The sequence below is a fragment of the Pongo pygmaeus genome, chromosome 10, assembly GCF_028885625.2.
Source record: "Pongo pygmaeus isolate AG05252 chromosome 10, NHGRI_mPonPyg2-v2.0_pri, whole genome shotgun sequence".
Classification (NCBI taxonomy): domain Eukaryota; kingdom Metazoa; phylum Chordata; class Mammalia; order Primates; family Hominidae; genus Pongo; species Pongo pygmaeus.
This window is the reverse complement of record NC_072383.2, coordinates 96,356,847-96,377,796: the sequence shown is the minus strand read 5'-3', so window position 1 is coordinate 96,377,796 and position 20,950 is coordinate 96,356,847.

Below are 20,950 nucleotides of genomic sequence, written 5' to 3'. Positions count from 1 at the left end.
ATATATACAGCTGGCATTTACATGAATTCTTCTCACTGATGCCTGGGACTTTGGAAGACAAACTAAGAGATGGGAGATAAGCAGCTGTCTGTGCAGATGTTGTCAACAAATAAAATTTACAATCCTGATCTAGTATGTAAAAGCCTGTAACCAGAGACTTTTACCTAGGGATTTGGAGAAGAAGGGCATCTAACTGACCTTTAAATGCTGGTGTGTTCAAGGCTTATTCATGAGCTTCCTTCCCTATCTGTCTCTTCTCCATAAGTGAGCTCACCTAGTCCCAATCGTTTAAGTGTATTCTAGGCTGAGATGTCTGTAAAGTGCTTAGAACCATGCCTAGTTCATTGTTAATGCCATAAAAGTGTCAGCCATCCTAGTATGGCCAATTCCCAGTAACAATTTCCACTTGAATGTTTGATAGGTATTTCCAAATTAAGTCCAAAATGGAATTGAAGGTTTTACCGTTCCCTCAAGCCAATCTCCCCTGTGTTGTTTTTCCATCCTTGTAATAGCAACTCAACCTAGTGACTCAGGCCAAAAGCTTAGGAATCATTATTGATTCCCCTTTTTCTCTTATTCTTCACATCCAATTCATCAACAAGTCATTCTGGTCAAACCTCTAAAATAGAAAACAAATCCATCCACTTCTCTCCATCTTCACTGCCTCTGTTCTTGAACAAGGCCCTACCATTTTTTTTTGCCTGGAGAACTGCCATGGCCTTTACTCTCTCTCTCTTTCTTTCTTTCTTTCTTGCTTGCTTGCTTGCTTTTCTTTTTCTTTCCTTTCTCTCTTTCTCTCTCTCTTTCTTTCTCTCTCTCTCCTCTTTTTTTTGAGACAGAGTCTTGCTCTATTGCCCAGGCTGGAGTGCAATGGTGCGATATCAGCTCACTGCAACCTTTGCCTCCTGGGTCCAAGCGATTCTCCTTCCTCAGCCTCCTGAGTAGCTGGAATTACAGGCATGTGCCACCACATCCAGATTTTTTTTTGTACTTTTAGTAGAGATGGTCACCATGTTGGCCGGCCTGGCCTCGAACTCTTGACTTCAAGCGATCCACCCACCTCAGCCTCCCAACTTTTCCTTGTTTCTTTTGCTTCCATTCTTCATTATGATCCATTCTCCACACAGTGATCAGAACTATCACTTTAAAACATGAATAAGGGTCAGGCTTATGGCTCAAGAATGCCATACCAGGACATTTAGCATAAAATCTAATCTCCTTCCATGGAGTACAAAGCTCAAGCCTTTTTCAATCTGACCTCCTCCAGTCTCACCCTATTCCTTGCTCACTACATTCCAAGTAAACTGGATTTCTCTTTGTTCTTTACATTTTTCCCCCTGCATCGCCTTTCCTCTATCCCCCACCCCTGTTTCCCACTCACAATGAGTCCCTTCTCAAAATTAAGATTGCAGTTTAAGTGATTAAGGCTTTCTCTAACCCCTCACCTCACTCTAAATTATCCCCCACCTTCTCTTGCCCCAAGGCAGTTTTGTCACTCCCTCATCACCATCTGAAATAATCTTTGTTTGCATATCTCCTTGCCTGTTAGTGTAAGCTCTATGAGTACAGGGGCCTTTTTTAGCTTAGGACAGTCCTGGAATAATAAAGAGGCTCATTAAATACAAATGATTACACACTTATCCAAAAGTCAGGTGACCTGATCACATAATCAATATATGAGGGGGAGGAGCAAGGAATAAAGCCATGAATCTTGTTTACAGAGAGCAGCAGCATATATGACTTGAAAGAATATTACAAGAGGAGGAGCTTAGCGATTTACTTAGAAAAATAGGGGCTGGAAACTGCACACAGCCTCGCTGTGTTGATATCTAAAGTGAAGCCCTTCAGTTGCCCATGAAATTCCATTACTTCAACTCAAGGACACCATTCTGGAAGTTTTGTTTTCTCTGCAAAATCGCACACTTTTCATGCTCTACAGGATCATTTTCATTATCATGCAAAGATATGATTTTTCTCTTCTTAAAAAGCTGAAAAACAAAGAAACAGATAGGCTAACTTGCCCCATATCTCCCTACATTTCTCTGCTCCCTTTAAAACAAAGTTGACAGAAAGGGATGTCTATTCTTGCTGCTCCAATCCCTCTCTTTCAATTCTGTTTGGAATTCCTTTCAATCAGAATTTCACAACCATCACATCACCATAACTACTATTGAGGGCCACATGTGACCTCCAGTTACTGAGTCTTTGGTCCCTTGTCTGAATTTTCCTATGAGTTACTCTTGGTAACTCTCCGTCCTACTTCATATGCCTTTTTACTTGGCTCCTATTACTCCTTTTCTCCTGGTTACTTCTTTTTGTTACCTCCCTGACAACTTCTTCTCAGCCCTCTTTGCTGGTTTCCCCTTTCCCTTAAACTGTAAGTGTTCAAATCCCCCAGGACTCAGAGTTTGAGTCTCTCTTCATTCCTATCTTCACTCACTTCCTTGGCAATGAAACCACCTTTGCAAAGATGATGACAATAAGAGAAGTCTAGCATGGCTGACTCCACCTTGCTTCTAGCCTCACAGCCTGGGTGTCCTCATTCCTTCCTGGAAGTAGGCCAACCTAATCATGCAAGGAACTTAGTTTGTAGTTTACCCTGGAAGCAAGGTGATAAGAATCCCTCCCTAAAATAACCCCCTCCTTTCTCAGGGACTGAAACTGCCTTTATTAAGCTAATGACAGACCATGAGACTTAGGATTATGGAAAGGGCCTGAATTCTGCGAAGATGTAGGCATTGTTAAATGATAACCAGCCATTGATCCCTAGCTTGCTTTTCTATAATTCCTTGCTGCTGGGGAGTCATGTGGCCAGAGGTCACAAGATTTGTGACTCCCCCATTGCTTCTAAAGATAAATCACTATTGTAGAACTTAAGATTAGTCTTTTCAAATGTTTTTCAGACTTTTGCATTCTGACAACTGATTGATTTCACCTAGACCCATGACTCATGATTTAATCAGTCCTGTGGCCCCCACCCAGAGGCTGACTTAGCACAGGACCACCATTTTCCACATCTCTTTGATTTCATTTCTAACCAATCAACATCATCCATTCCCTAACCCCCTGCTTGCCGCTTGCCAAATTATCCTTAAAATCCCTAGCCTCTGAGTTTGCAGGGAGGCTGATTTGGGTAATAAACTGTTGTTCTTCTGCCTGGTTAGCCCTGTGATCATTAAACTCTCTCTACTTCAATACCACTGTCTTGGTGAATTGGTTTTATCTGTGCAGTGGGCAAGAAGAACCTGCTGGGCGATTAAAGTGACCTCATACAGCATCACGGTTTTAGCTTCCATCTATATGTTTACAATGCCCAGATTTTTTATCTCCAGTCTGGACATTTCTCAAATCTTGTCTATTCATCATCTGCACTTGGATACATAATAAACCTCTCAAAATTAAAATGTTCAAAACAAAACTTCTGTTTTTTTTTTTTTTTTTTCTTCCAAATCTTCCCCTCTACTGCTGCCTTCAGCTGAAAAAATGGGGACTCTGTGATCTCTCCAGGGTGGGGTAGAGGCCAAACTTGGAATCTGGGATCCATCCTGCACTCTTCTTTCTTTCAACTCCTTCATCCATCCTGTGAGCTCTACTTTTAAAATACACCTAGAATCTAAAAATGTCTCTTCACTATTACCTTGGCTGATCTTTTGCCTGGTTTACTTCAATATCATCCTTCTAATTGTTTTCCCTTTTTCCTTCCTGTCCTATTATAATTTATTTTTAGCATGGCACCCAGTGTGATCCTTTTAAAATCCAAGTTAGCTAAAGTCACCACTCTGCTCAAACTAGTGCTTGCCTTCTCCCTCAGAGTAAAAATGAAAGTCTCCACAATGAACGTTAAAGGCTTTATTTCCCAATAGACTGTAAGGTTCCTGGGAGTTTTAATATAGTGCTTACAATGGCATCTAGCACATTGTAGGTGATCAATAAATATTTGCTAAATCAATACATTAAAACATAGACTTCTCAAGAAGGGAGACAGAGTAATACTTTTTGTCAATAATATCTTAAGTTTGCTCAGAAGCTCCCAGTGAGGGTAAAGTACATGCAGAACTTCCAAGAGACCCTCTTCTATTTTGTCTTCTGCTCATCACCTTCTGTCCTCATCTCCTAGTCCTCTTCCCCTCATTCATTCCACTCTGGGAACACTGTCCTTCTTACTGTTTATTCAACATGTCAGGCACATTCCTGTCTTGGGACTTTAGTACTTATTGCTCCCTTTGCCTGGAACCTCCTTACCATAAATACCTGCATGGCTTGCTCCTTCACCTCCTTAAATCCTTTGTTCAAATGAATCGGCAAATTCCTTCATGACCTTTCTGTTTAAAATTTTGATCCACACTCACACCAGCCTCTTTTTCTTTCTTTCCTAAAATATTTACCTCCACACAACTTATCACTCTCTGGCACTCTATAATGCTACATTTTTATTTGATTAAATGTAAACTCCTTGAAGGGTTTTTTCCTGTTTTCTGATGAATCTTCAACATTTCCATCAACACTTGGTACGTAGGAGGCTCTCAGTACATATGTATTGAATGAATGAATGAGGTAAGAAATAAACTCTAGTATAAAGGAACTGAAACCTCAGCTGGATACTGGACAAGAGTTTGAAAGGCAGACAACTGAGGTACCACAAATGACATGTTTTTTTTTTTTTTTTTTGCACGTGAATGCAGATTATTTCTCATGGCTGTTGATAATTTGTAAGTCAGCTCACCAAACTCTTATTGCATATTGTTGAGGAATCAAAGAGAAGAAAAGATGTTCTAGAAGAGTATGGCCATTTTAAAGAAGTCATTCTGATTTAAAAAGCAGGGTAAAGTATAGATTCAGAAAACCTCGGGTAGGTATACTTGCTCCTGAACACAATTTTAGAATTGATCATTACAGTCTGTCTCTGTCTACTGGAGAAATTTTATCATCAATATCAAATATAAATATACTAGGTACAAGTTGTGTTGAACTAAATTAATTTCTTATTTGCCTTGTTGAAAACTAGGATGCCAGAGAAATGTGAGAGACAGAGTATATTTGCATTTTAGCAAGTCAGTGATGAAAAACCTTCCATTATTTTCTCATGGATAAAATGGGGGAAAAATAAGCTAGACTTGACATAATTAGATGGATTAATAACTTGTTTAACAATTAAGATGACTGTTATTATCCTAGGTAAAAATTCCCCTCAAAAAGTTTTAATGAGTTCTCCATGTCTTGGTGAGCATTCTCCATTTTTCCCTTTTCAAAGTAGGGATCAGTGGTACTCTGTGGACCTCCCCTTGGTCTTAATCAACAAACTGTTTACCAATGACTTTATCAATATTAAATTTTCAGATGACATTTGGTTGGGAAGAATAGCAAGTATATTGAATAACGTAATCTGAATCCAATGCAATCTAGATTGGTTTGGAAGACAAGTTGCCTTTAACAACATGGAGTATGCAGGATCCTGCCAAGTTTAAACAGCTGCCTATACCCATGTTAGATGGCAAAGACATAGCTTAGTAGAAGCCCATGTGATAAACATTAGAAGTTTCATTCAGGAAGGTGGAGGTAAATTTGCTACAAAAAGTAGACCCCACAGATGGCAGATCAGACTACTGGGACAGTTGTATTCCATGTGCCATTTCTTGGCCACCCACTAGGATATTATCTTTGCTTGCATGGAAAAATGACTCAATTTCATGTCAGTGTCCTAAGGTGTAGGAAGAAGAATGTACAAAAAAGGAGAATCTTTTTTCCTTTTAAAAATTATCTTAAATTTTACTATATAGTAAAATTCGCTTTTTGGAGTGTACAGTTCTATGAGTTTTCAACACATGCATAAATTTTAGTAATGACCACTCTTGGTTATCTGGCCAGAGAACACAGCCTTCTCTTGGAGCTTTCTCTTTGCAGTTCTATTTTTGAGCTACCCTAGAACCTAAGCCAACACAGAACAGAGGTACCAACAAGTCAACAACAACAATAACAATATTGCTGGGTTGCTTTTAAGTCCTGAGCTTCCTATCCAGTCCTTCTGTTCTTACGCACTTTTCAGAGTTCTCTGATAGTTGTTTTATGCATTTTGTCCAGGCTTTTTAGTTGTAATAAGTGGCGGAATATGGGGCATGGGGTATGCTTACTGCATCTTAACTACAATCAAACCTCATGATTTCCTCTTAAATGCATGGAGTGACACTCTTCAATTCACCTCACTTCTACTGGGGAGAACTTATTAACAGGGTCACACTTAACAGCAAGGGAGGCTGGAAAATGCATCTTCCAGCTGCAGGTGATGGTACAAGCTAAAATTCTTTTACTAGGAATGAAGGAAGAACAGATTTTGGAGGACTCTAGCAGTCTGACACAGGGGTATAAGTGAAGAATACATTCAATTTGGCCTGAAATAATATGAAGGCTAATAATATCTTGTGCTACATGTTTCTGAGTCTAAAGCAGCAGAAAAGAACGAAGTCTTCCTCCCTCCATTTCATGATGGACTCCAGCATAATAGATGTTATAGATCAAAAAGTTAGGATCACACAAATCACTATATGTATAACTGCAAAAGAGATGACTACAAACTAGATCAGAATGCAGACAGTGGGAAGACAATTTCTTTGGCAAAAACTATAACCTTCATTTTCCGCCTACCAAGCAGAGCTTCCATAAAGCCATTTGGACAGCTTCAGTGTGTGCTCATTACAACTATGAGTCAGGAAAGTGGATGTCTGACTAATACCTGGGGCTGGAGGTGGCTGCATAAGACCGTTTGACACACCCAAAGTTTATTAAGACAATGGTAGGACATACAGAGGAGAGAGAGTTGTTGCGAGGTTATCTTGAATCTGTCTACCTAGAAGACAGAAAGGGCCTTAGCTCAGGAACATAGAGAATGCTGAATTCTAAGGGCTGTGGAAGGGTCTCAAGCAACAATAGTCAAGACAACAAACTGAAGTAGAGGGAGGTGGTAGGGTCAAAAGATTTGCAGAAAAGAAGTCTCCAGGGATGAAATTCTCAACAAAAGCACACAAACATACCCACATAAGAAAAAAAAAAAAAGCATTAAACATCTACCAAACACAGAGGGAATAAAGTCAGGTTATGATTCAAGACTTTTTCTTTCCTCTTACTCACTCCAACTCTGAAAAGTTTAGAAATTAGCTAGCAAGCAAAGAAACAGATAAGAAGCCAACTACCACCAACACCACCACTACCACCACCTTCCACACACATGCAACCACTGCCCTTTTCCTACTGTGGCCTTCAGCTTTGAGCTGAGGAAATGGAGAAGATATAATGTTATATCAAACTGACAGTTTTAATTAATAACTTGGATGGAGCGTTTTAATTGCTGAGCTAAACTGTGTGACTAAAATTGATCTTAGGGATATCTATTATCTAAGAGCAAGAAAAGTATCATGGTTTTTAATTACATATAGAGAAAGTTTAGCCTCTCTGATCACATTTTAAAGGGAATATAGGAGACAAAACAGTGTTGCATTTTAGTTGTGCCACAAATTGTACTTCATCAATGTACCAATGACAAGTTTGCAGTATTTCAGAGGAAAAAGAGAAAATTTGCTCTTATTTCCTCATATAAAAATTTTAACAATTTATGGGCATTGTATATTAAGAGGAATACAGAAAGTATTCATTTTCATCAACAGGACCATAAAGAGTTTCAGAAAAGTTATGTTACTATTTCCCCAAGCTGAAGGACTGTCATGGGGTAGAAAGATTAACTTTGCTCAGTAGTTACTAGATGGGAACTTCAGAGCATCCTGTATTTAATATAAGGAAGACTTCTTTAGTTATCCTGGGTTCCCACAGATAGAATGGGCTGCTTTGAAATGTGGTGAACTCTGCATCATTGGAGATGCTCAAGTTTCACTGGATAATGTGTTAAGGTTGTTTATAGACAAGATCTGAACACTAGGAGGAAGGTTGGAGTCGATGATCTTTAAGGTCCTTTCCAACTTTAAGATCATAGTGTTCTATAATCTCTTTGTCCAACTGTGCTTATACATTTTAGAATCTGTAATATTAAGTTTCAAACACTGTGAGTTAAATTTAAAAGTACATATAATCTCTTATGTAACAAGCATCTACTCTCTCTGATCATTTTTGTCTATTTGAGTCTCATAGGAAGCTGGCCAACTGGAAAGAAACTCTAGCAGGTTTTAAATAACATGAAACCCATAACTAAAAAATCCCTTGAATAATGACAGTATGGCTATATCTAAATGATAATTAAATTTATGGTTTGTTTTGTACCACAAACAAGAAACTCCCCAGCTTCCCTCCACTTCCTTTGCTGCTCTTTCTGTCAGTCACCCTCTCCCAGTCATCCACTAGCTCTTTGCAACTAAACCCATAGAGAGAAAAATAAATCTTTGTTCAGTGTGTCCAGGCCATTGTCTAGGCACATCTCTCTGGAACATAGCAGAGAAAGCACAGCTGCTCCTGGCTAAAGATGCTGCATGGGGTTTCATGTGCTCGCTTGTTCTTTTTAAGAGTTGTTTATGCCAATGGCTCTTACATTTTTCTCAGATTCCACAATAGCGGGGAGCACATGGTGGGTGCTCAATGAATAGAGAAACAGTGATTGCTTCTTCTTTTCATCTCTCACTTTGGAGCACTACTGAGAGAGAACCAGATTGGTTTTGCAAAGATCACACAGGTTTTAAGAGTGTTGGGCATTGCTTTCATCTTCAAATATTTACTGACCATGTGGATTATAAAGACAAACCACACAAGATCCCTGCCATTACCATGTCAGTAATCTAGTTAGGGAGATAAATTATGGACAAATAGCCATAAGAAAAAAAATATGAGTGTGACAAATATTGTGGGTGGAAGATTAGGACCTCAGCAGTAGAGGGTCATTAAAGATTTGTGAGGTCATACTCTTCTTCTTCTTTTTTTTTTTTAAGATGGAGTTTCACTTTTCTCGCCTAGGCTGGAGTGCAGTGACATGATTTCAGCTCACTGCAACCTCTGTCTTCTGGGTTCAAGCGATTCTCCTGCCTCAGCCTCCTGAGTAGCTAGGATTACAGATGTCTGCTACCACACTTGGCTAATTTATTTTTATTTTTATTTTTAGTGGAGATGAGGTTTTGCCATATTGGCCAGGCTGGTCTTGAACTCCTGACTTCAGATGATCCACCTACCTCAGCCTCCCAAAATACTCTTCTTTTTATAGTTAGGTAAACTGAGGTCTCTTCGAGTCTCCTGCCCTCTTGAGTATTTCCATCTCCTGATTACTTGATGTTCCATCCCTCCACATGACTGACATTGTTGCTGACCTTCCCAGCAGCCATTGGTTTCTGCTTGCTGACATGATTTTGTTGTTTGTTTAGCAATGAGCCCAGCCCAAGGGATGAGTCCTAATTGGTTTAAGGCATGATTATCCCATTTCCCTTTGTCAATGATTGATATAGAGATGAGAGTGTAACAATGAGGTTTTCCTTTTTTTTTTTTTTTAACTTTTATTTTAGGCTCAGGGGTACATGTGCAGGTTTGCTACAGGGGAAAATTGCGTGTCACTGGGGTTTGCTGTACAGATTATTTCATCACCCAGGTAGTGAGCACAGTACCTGATAAACAGTTTTTTCATCCTCACCCTCCTCCCACCATCTGACTCTTAAATAGGCCCCATTGTCTATTGTTCCCTTCTTTGTGTCCCTGCACACTTAAAGTTTAGCTGCCACTTATAAGTGAGAACATGCAGTATTTGTTTTTCTGTTTCTGCATTAGTCCACTTAGGATAATGACCTCAAGCAAATTAATGTTGCTGTGAAGGACATGAGCTCATTCTTTTTTATGGCTGCCTAGTATTCCATTTTTTATATGTATCACATTTTCTTTATCCATTGATATCCTTAATGCCATTGATGGGCATTTAGGTTGATTCCATGTCTTTGCTACTATGACTAGTGCTGTGATAAACATATAAGTGCAAGTGTTTACGGTAGAATGATTTCTATTCCTTTGGGTATATGCCCAGTAATGGGATTGCTGGGTCAAATGGTAATTCTGTTTTAAGTTCTTTGAGAAATCATCAAACTGCTTTCCACAATGGCTGAACTAATTTACATTCCCACCAGCAGTGTATAAGTGTTCCCTTTTCTCCACAACCTTCTCAGCATCTGTTATTTTTTGACTTTTTAATAATAGCCATTTTGACTGGTGTGAGATGGTATCTCAGACTATATGAGATCTAAGGAAGTCAGCTTAAGGCTTATGGGAAAGTTTTCATTCCTGATTTAAAAAGATAGGTAAATGAGAAAGCTTTATTGCTTTTTTTTCACTTCATTTCAAAGGTAAATGCTGATGTCTGAGGATGTGAAACTTGGAGCTGGGACAGATATATTTGTGCCATGAGGGGAGATATTGCTGACCATGGTAAATGACACATTGGTAGAATCAGAGGAATCCAGGACCAACCTCTGTCTAGATTTCTTGTTAGGTAATGATAAATGTCCTTTTGGTTTAATTCTATATGTGCTTTACTTTATTTGCAACCAGAAATATTGCTTACTTCTTTTTTTTTTTTAATTTTCTGTAACTCTTCCTCCTATTGCTGTCTTCCCTTTTTACTCACTTTACTGGAACTTCTGGAATGTGGCTTCCATTGTAAATAATTCTGATGCCATCACAAAAAACCTCTCATCTCTTTGCCTAACCTACACCCTAGCTCTCCTCAGAGGGCACTGATTCTTTTGTAGACCTTTCAGAGAATCATGTCATTCTCCACTTTCCAAATGTCACAGGGATCAGAGGTAAGGATGTCATTATCCTAGATGCCTATTGGCCGGTAGACCATTAATTCTCTACTATTTTGAGAAAAAATCTCTCCTCCTTTGAGAAGGCAGGAGGAAACAGATTGTGATTATACCTGATTATGCCTAATAATAACTACCATCTGGCTAAGACATCCTTTACCCCTGAATGTTGTTGCCACATTCCCCACCCTCCTGAGTAACTCCTTCACATCTCTTTTCTGAAGTCTCCAGCACCTGGTTTGCAGACTTTTTTTTTTTCCCCCCAAATACTGCCATTACCATGGGTGACTTTGACATCAATATAGATGACCTTTCCAATATTTGGGTTCCAGGAGAAGTGTTCAGCCTCTCACTGAAATAGTCCTTTCATTATGTACAATACTAATACAGTAATTTAAAACATGTCAGCAAATTCTTGGACACCTCACCAATCAAGAGGACAGATTTATATCCCCCATCTTTGCACTGGACTGGCCTGAGTGACTCCCTATTAATCAACAAAATACAGTGGGAATGATGCTTTATGACATTTGGGGCTAGGTTAGAAAATCTATGCAGCTTCTGCCTGGTTCTCTTTGGGGTGCTCATTTTAGGGGAGGTTAGTCTCCATGCATGAAGATCAATTACTCTCAGACAGCCATATTGAAGAGGCCATGAGTGGGTGCTACAGTCAACAGTCCCAGCTAAGCCCCAGCTGACAGCATGGTCAGTGGACAGCCTTGTTAGGAAGCCATTCTGGACATTTAGTTGCACTTTCAGATAATTCCATCCCCCAGTCATTGAGTCACCCACAGCTTTTAAGTCTTTTCAGCTGAGGCCTTAAATATCATCGAGCAGATAAAAACCATACCCACTGTGCTCTGTCTGGAATTCTGGCACAGAATTTGTGAATGTAATAAGATGGTTATTTTAAGTCTTGAGATAACTTGTCATGCAGTGACAGCCATCAGAACCACTGCCACTGGGCCAGGCACAGTGGCTCCTGCCTGTAATCCTACCACTTTGGGAGGCTGAGGTGGGAGGATCATATGAGGCCAGGAGTTCAAGACCAGCCTGGTCAACATGGAGAAACCCTGTCTGTACAGAAAATACAAAAATTAGCCAGGAGTGGTGGTGCACATCTGTAACCATCCCTGCTACTCAGGAGGCTGAGGCATGACAATTGCTTGAGCCTGGGAAGCGGAGGTTGCAGTGAGCCAAGATCATGCCACTGTACTCCACCTTGGGTGACAGAGCAAGACTGTCTAAAAAAAAAAAAAAAAAAAAGAATCATTAAACTTCTCAGGAGAAGACCTTCCAAAGCAGGGAGGCAGGACATAACAGAGCAGAACAGAACAGACTGTGATTACATCTGATGATGTCTAATAAAAACGACCAGTTTTTGAGTGCTACCGTTGTGCTAGGCACTGTGGTTAGGTTAAGAATGTGGACTTATATCAAACAAACATGGGTTCGAATTTCTGTCCTGATACTTGTTGGGTGCCAATAGCGCTCAATTATATACTGTATCTTATTTAATCTTCAAAACTATTCCGTATGATGGGTGATATTTTTCTCATTTTACAGATGAGAAAACTGAGGCTAAGAAATGTAAATAGGCTTTTTGCTCAGTGGAGTTATTTTGAGCAAAAAGCTTATTTACATTTCTGAGTCTCAGTTTCCCCAACAAGTAGCTGTTATTTTGATAACCCAGGAATAACATGGTGTGTATAAGGAAGAGGTGAGAAATGAAATCATAATGAAAGGAGGAAGTAAAGCTATAGAACCTTAAATATTGAGCAAAGGAGTTTAAAATGTGGGGAAACTATAAGTTGTTTTTTTAAAAAATTTCAAATAAATAGGTTCTTGTTTATCGATTTAATCTTCTAATTATGTGTGAGAGTGGCATTAGCCTTCTAAAATTATGTTTCAGACACACTATGATATTTATTAACTTCCTTTATAAATATTTAGTTTAGGAATATTTCCAGTATAAAGCAAAGTACACAAAAAATAATATATTTGTCACTGAGAACCATTCCCCCTTCCCCATGCTAATATTTATAACCACCTTTATGTTTTAGAAGATGAACTTGGGAGAGTGGTGCAGAATGAAATGTAGAATCCTAGAACAGGGAGGGCAGTTGGGGTATTTTAATTCTAGAATTACTGGGAGGTAATGTGGCTATGATTCAAAGATGGGTGGGAGACTGGCTGGGAAGGTGTGGGTGTGACAGACCCCTTAAAGGAAAACTTGATAGGCTTTGATACTCTGAGAGACCTAGAGTCAAATTCCCTTTCCCAGCCCTCAACTTCAAATCATTAATCATTTCTCCTTTTGCTTGGGAAAAAAATAAAATTGACAAAGTGTGACTACTAAGCAAGTTACACTAAGATGTGTGAGCAATTTTGTCAGAAATATAAATTCTGCATATTGCAGTAAAGGAAACATGGAATGTTTGCCAAGTTCTTGTGAGAAATCTGTCTAAAAATTGTGCCAGCTTGCTAAATATAGAGTTGCTACAGAGAACAGAGCCAACCTGCCCGTTAAACCCACCTCAAGTGAGACAATGGAATTATGTTATGCTGGAGCTTACTCCACCAACCGCTTCTACCCCTAGTGAGTTGGGAGTGGGGTTAGGGCATCTTTCTTCCCTTGAACCATAATTTCCCAGTGTCTGTAGCTGCCCCTTTCCACAAAAGGTGGCAGGAAGCATCCATAGGTCCTCACACATCTGAGAAAAGAAGAAACGTCATAGTCACATGGCTGAAACGAGGTCAGGCACTATCTGTATATTAATATTTTTCCAATTAAATAGTTAAGAAAGAGCAGTAGAGAAACTCTCTGAGTGCTCTCATAGTGTTCCAAGATTTCTGTCTCATTGCTTCCTTTTAAAAAATAAAAATTGGGTCTGGCTCCAAGGAAAGAATCATGCCTAATATTAGAAAGCACTTAAAAATACTGGTGACTAACTGAATATAAAGGAGTTAAAATGGTTCAAGGTCTGAAGTCTATAACAGGAAGAAGCAACTGGGTAAAAGAGTCATGCGTAGTTTGGGATATCATGGAGATAAGCAAGCGAATCTCTGCTTGGGAAGGTGATTTGAGTCCTTGTGCAAGCCTGCATCTGGTTAGCACTAAGATCTGAGAGAAGAACTGCTTGTGGAAGAAGGGGATGGAAAACCCTGAAGTGGATTAAATTGTGTCTCCCTCAAAGACATGTTCAAGTGCTAACCATTGGTGCCTGTGAAAGTGTCCTTATTTGGAAATATGATCTTTGCAGATGTAAGTAAGTATCTCGAGATAGGATCATTGTGGATGTAGGTGGACCCTAAATCCAAGATTGGTGTCCCAGTAATAGAAAGGAGAGAGATATTTGAGACATAAAAACACAGAGACACAGAGAAGTAGGTGATGTGAAGACAGAGGCAGAGATTGGAGTGAAGTGTCTACAAGTCAAAGGACACTAAGATTTACTGGTAACTATCAGAAGCTAGGAGCCAGGCATGAATAGCTTCTCTTTCAGAATCTCTAAAAGGAACCAACTCTGATGACTTGATTTTGGATTTCTGGACTCTGCAAATATTAGAGGATGCACTTCTGTTGCTGTGTGCAACCCAGTTTGTGGTAATTTGTTAGGGCAGCCTCACTTTAAAGTAGTACAACCACCTACACACACACACACACACACACACACACACACACGAGACCCAGGACTAGGACAGGGAATCTTGGTAGGTCTAGAATATGGTTGCATTAGCCACCACATATGGCTATGCTAATTTAAACTAGTTATGGTTAAATAAAAAGTTCAATTCCTCAGTTGCGCTAGCCACAATAACAGTGCTGATAGCCACATGTGGCTCACAGTTACCACATGGGACAGTGCAGATAGAGAACATTCTTGTCACTGCAGTAAGTTCCCCTGGATTGTGCTGCTCTAGACAGTAATTGCTATAAAACCCACAAATCAAGGTTCCATCTTTATGGGCAAGCAGCATGCAAGGGGACCATTGGCTCAAATTTGTCTTTTCACTCATACCTGCACCAGAAGATAGCAGTTATCGCTGGTAGTCACTTTTGATTACGAAGGAACAACAGCAGCTAGATGTAAATATAGTGCAACCACCTGTCTCAGGTTTCCTCCCACATACTATCTTCCAAAACAACAAACATATTAAATGGTGGTATTGATAGACAATTCTCTCCTATGCCAACATCCCAAATCATTAGGATAGAAACTATCAAATATGTTGCTGTTATCTATGAATGTTGCTGTTATCTATGAATGCTAGGTGAGTCATACTCAGGTGAATATATTTACTCAATGCCTTTCCTTGTATAATTCTGTTTCCTTTAAAGATTTTTAGAGGGATTACTACCCCCGCCTTATGCAATATACCCTCAGGTGGGCTTCATGGTTATTGAGAACAGCGGGAGCTCCTTGATTGGAAAACTAAGGGAAGATTTTTAACAGGGGAGTGATGTGATATACACAGGTGTGATATATTTTTCCCAGAAGGTGAATCTGGCTTGATGTTAGGATGATTTGAAGGGGTAAAGACCGGCCGCTGGGTGGTCTTGATGGAAACGGGAAAGAAATTATGCTCTGAATTGCAAAAGCTGTCGTCACTAAGATCCACCTGTTCAGAGCTATCTTTAGCTGCATTTGGGAACAATTTATCTACATAACCTTTTTCTCCCTTACTTCTCTTCCCTCCAGGAACAGATGAGGAGGAATTTGCAGCATTAAGATGAGAAACAGCATTACAGGATTGTGTGTGTGTGTGTGAGAGAGAGAGGGAGAGGGAGTGTGTGTGTGTTTGAGAGTGTGTGTATTTGTATGTGTGTGTGAGAGAGTGTGTGTGTGTATGAGAGACAGAGAGAGAGAGAGAGAACAATGGGATATATACAAGTGTGGTAGAGCATTTGGTTGGTTACAGATATTGTGAATAGACCCCAAATATATCATCCCTTTAATCCTAAATCCTTCCCTTAGAACAGCTACCTTTCCCCCTAAGAATGTCATGTACAACTGTGCCTTCATCTTTTGTCCATACTCTTTACTCTGCTTAGGATGCTATGTCTTGTCTTCTCCCTGTGTCAATTCCACATTTACAAAGCCAGCACATAGTTCACCACCTGTAGAAAGCTTTCTTCCATCGTCCTCCTCTCCTTTCAGAAGATATTATTGCCTCTTCTGGTTTTCCCTCACTACTGTCAATTATTCTCATTTACCATGCAGAATCTGAGCCAGTTGATTTGTTATTATTTTCTTTATTTTTCATCTGCAGAATTTATTCCTGCACTGTCCTCAGTGGACACTCAAAGAAAAGAGGCTGAAGGGAGATGTCAGTTGGGCAAGGTTGACTTGGAAGATGAATGGGAAGTTGGTACCCAACTTCAGCCTTTGTCTTAATTGGTTTATGACTTAGAGGTGGCATGTCATTGTATATCCAAATAAATTACTCATCATAAGTAAGAGATCCCTTAATTTCCCTCACCCTTCAACATGCATTGCCTCAGTTATTTCATCTGCCCATCTCTATTGCAGTCTTAGTCAATGCAACCCCTCTCTGCCTAATTTCAAGACAGAAATGTGGGTATGATCCTTAATTTTGCTCCTGTCTCTTTATGTTTCCTCTTCTCATATCCAATCCATCAGCATAAATAATCAACACTATCCTCAAATAATCTCTCGTTCTCACCCTCTCACAACCATACCTTGGCCACCCATCTTTTGCATGAGTTACAGCTATCACCTCTTAACTGGCCTTCCATGTCTACTCTTGACTGGATGACCAGACTGATAGTTTAGAAACATAGTTGGGACTGGGCATGGTGGCTCACACCTGTAATCTCAGCACTTTGGGAAGCTGAGGCAGGAGGATTGCTTGAGGCCAGGAGTTTGAGACCAGTCTGGAAAATACAGTTCTACAAAAAACTTAAAAATTAGCCAGGCATGGTGGTGTATGCCTGTAGTCCTAGCTACTCAGGAGGCTGAGGTGGGAGCATCGCTTGAGTCAGGATTTTGAGGTAACAGGGAGCTATGATTGTGCCACCATATTCCAGCCTGGACAACAGAGCAAGACCCTGTCTCTAAAATATAGGAATAAGAATGATATGGCCTGGTGTGGTGGCTCATGACTGTAATCCCAGAACTTTGGGAGGCTGAGGCGAGCAGATCATGAGGTCAGGAGTTCAAGACCAGCCTGACCAATATGGTGAAACCCCATCTCTACTAAAAATACAAAGATTACCTGGATGTGGTGGCACATGCCTGTGGTCCCATCTACTCAGGAGGCTGAGGCAGAAGAATCACTTGAACTCGGGAGGTGAAGGTTGCAGTGAGCCAAGATCATGCCACTGCACTCCAGCCTGGGTGATAGAGGGAGACTCTGTCTCAAAAAAAAAAAAATAATAATAGAAACATCTTTGGAAAATTTTTCTTCTCTAGTGAAACATTTTAACAGCTTCCCACCATCCTTTGAACAAAATTGAAATGCCTGATCATGCCTCTGAGACCCTGTGCTAGCCTGACTGCTTCCCAGCTCATCCTGTTGCTCTTCTCTCTCCCTCATTCCCCAGGCTCCACAGAATCAAGTTTCTTTCTTCACTCCAAGCTTTGCACAGATTCCTTTGATTGGAACAGTCTTCCCTCTGCTCTCGAAGGATTGGTTACTTCTCACATGTAGGTAGGGATCAGTTTCTATGCAACTTTTTCAGAGAGGCCTTACCTGACTCTCACTAAGGAAGTTTCCCTTTCCACAACTTATTTTGTTTCCTACACAGTGCTGGCAGCATTTGTCATGAGTTCAGATATTGTTAAGTTTGGCTATTGTCTGCTCTCCAAGTGGGTCCTCAGCTCCACAAGGACAGAGATCATGGCTATCATGTGCATTCAGTCACTAGCACAGTGCCTGGTACAAAGCATGTGCTCTATAAAATATGTATTGAATGAGTGGATGAATGAGTGAATATTTGGACTCTTCTTACCATTCATTAGTGATCATAATCTTTCTCATGCTTTAATACTTTCCTCAAATGTCACCTCTGCATAAAGGCTCCAATTCCCCTATTCAAAATGAAGGTTTACTTTGAGCTCCTGTGTTGTTTGTTTAAAGCTTTGATGTTGAGAAGCAATATATGAAGTAGTTGAGAGGGCAGGCTTAAGGGTAAGCAAAACTTGGGTTGAATCTTTGTCTAGCATGTGTCACCTTTATGATCTACTTGAGCAAGTAACTTAAACTCTCTGAGTTTTGATTCTGTTGTACCAGGAAAAATATTTTCAACTTTATTTGTATAAGGTGCTTATACATGGAAGGAGACTTATTGATGGTTGATAGCTGCTATTACATTGGTTCATAATTTTCATGTATCTTTATGTAAACATTTTGAAAGCAAGAAAAGTGAGCATTGAGCATTAAATAGCATTACTGAAGGCATTTCATATCTGTGGATCAGGTGAAAAGCAGCTTGATATTAAAGAGTATCCCAGGTTCTAGAGTCATAAAAATCTTGTATCAATCCCTAGCTTTACTATTAATTGGCTATGACCTGTGTAAATTTATTATCTTTTGGAAGTTTAGCTTTCTTAAATAATAGGAGTGATGCTAACTATCTTAACAGGGGTGTTGTGAAGATTAAATATAACATATACAAACGTTAGGGAACAATGTCAAATCATAGCTGCATAAAATAACTTTAACACTTGATCTATTTCACTCAACCACAACAGAAACCTAGGCAAAATAAACATGATCAAATCCGATATGCCTAATGATGGTAGTAGAACTCCTGTCAGTTTCTTAAAGCAGCCAATTTTACCAAAACCTGACAATAAAGAATTTTCTCAAATTGATGAATCCGGTGTGAAGGTCTGGGCACTTCTCCAGTGTCTGCCCATCTGTTCTAGGTAGTCGCCTCAGTCACCCTTGCAATAACTGTGGGTTCAAGGTGAACTCTGGCTGGGACTGAATTAGCACTAAAATGGGGTGCTGCAATGGTTCCTAATAAGCTGGTGGAATTGTCTTCTTGGAGAGACATCTGAGAAAGCTGAAGGCATATAGAACACAAAGCCTTCTTTAAATTAGAACAATAAAAACCTACTCCTCTAGGGAACGGTATTCAAACATTCCTAGTATGGAATTAAGGAAAGAAACATATGTATAAAAATATTAAAACACAGTTTTCACATATTTCCTAAGAAGAACTTTGACTGGCTTGAATAGTGTTCCCCATAAGTCATATCTACCCAAAACCTGTGAATATAATTTTATTTGAAACCTTATTTAGAATCTTATTTGGACCCTAGTCTTTGCAGACATAATCAAGTTATGATCAGATCATACTGGATGAAGGTAGTTCCTAAGTCCAATATGACTGGTTCTTTATAAGAAAAGAGAAATTTGAAAACAGGCACACAGGCATAATAGAAAGATGTTCATGTGAAGATGAAGGCAGAGATCAGAGGGGTGTTGCCACAAGACAGAGAATGCCAAGCATTGCCAGCACCCACCAGAAGCTAGAAGAGGATTCTTCCCTTAGAGCCTCCAGTGAGAGCATGGCCCTGTTGGCCCTTTGATTACAGATGTCTGTCCTCAAGAGCTGTGAGAGATAATGAGATACCACCTTACTCCTGCAAGAATGACCATAATTAAAAAGTTAAAAAATAATAGATGTTGGTGTGGATGTGGTAAAAAGGAAACACTTTTACTTTTCTGGTGGGAATGTAAACCAGCATAACCACTATGAAAAACAGTATGAAGATTCCTTAAAGAACTAAAAGTAGAACTACCATTCAATCCAGCAATCCCACTACTGGGTAACTACCCAAAAAGAAACCATTATGTGAAAAAGACACACACACATGCATGTTTGTAGCAGCATAATTCACAATTGCAAACATATGGAACCAATCTAAATGTCCATCAACCAATGAGTGGATAAAGAAAATGTGGTATATATACACCATAGAATACAACTCAGCCATAAAACGGAATGAAATAATGGCCTTTTCAGCAACTTGGATGGAGCTGGTGGCCATTATCCTAAGTGAGGTAACTCAGGAATGGAAAACCAAACATCATATGTTCTCACTTATAAGTGGTAGCTAAGCCATGAAGATGCAAAAGCATAATAATTATATAATAGACATAATAGACTTTAGGGACTTGGGGGGAAGGGTGGAAGGGTGGTAAGGGATAAAAGACTACATATTGGGTACAGTGTACACTGCTTGGGTGACAGGTAAACCAAAATCTCGGCAATTGCCACTAAACTTATCCATGTAACCAAAAAAACCTGTACCCCAAAAACTTTTGAAAATAATTACAAAAAGGAACTGTGAGAGAATACATTTCTCTTGTAAGTTACCTCGTTTGAGGCGATTTGTTATAGCAGCCCTAGTACACTAACACAGGCTGAAATCTGAGTATAAGACCATGAACTCTGCTGGATACTAATTCTGTATCTTTGAACAAGCTCTCCAAGCCTCAATTTTCTTATTTAAAAAGTTTGATATCAAAGCCAGATAAGGAAAATACAAGAAAAAAATTACAGACCAATTTCCCTGATAAATATAGATGTAAAAATCCTCAAAAAAGTACTAGCAAGCTGAATTCAAAGCACATTAAAGGGATCATATACCATGATCATGTGGGATTTATCCCAGAGATGCAAGGTTGGTTCAACATAAGCAAATCAATGAATATGATATACCACATTAATAGAATGCAGGGTAAAAATCACATGAGCATCTCAATAGATAAAGTCTTTAACAAAGTTTAACACCCTTTCATGTTAAAAACACTCAACAAATAAAGTATGGAAAGAATATATCTCAACATAAAAAAGGCCATATATGACAAACCTGAAGCTAACATCAAATTCAACAATTAAAAACTAAAAGCTTTTCCTCTAAGATCAGGAACAAGTAAATAATGCCTACTCTTGTCTCTTCTATCAACATAACACTGAAAGTTCTAGTCAGAACAACTAGGGAAGCAAAATAAATAAAAGGCATCCAAATTGGAAAGGAAGAAAAAAAATTATCTGTGTTCACAAATGGCATGATTTCATAGTTAGAAATATACATACGTGTTTCTATATTTTAACAATGAAGTATCTGAAAAGAAAATTCAGAAAATAATTCTACTTAGAATAGCATTAAAAATAATAAAATAGAAATAAACTTAGC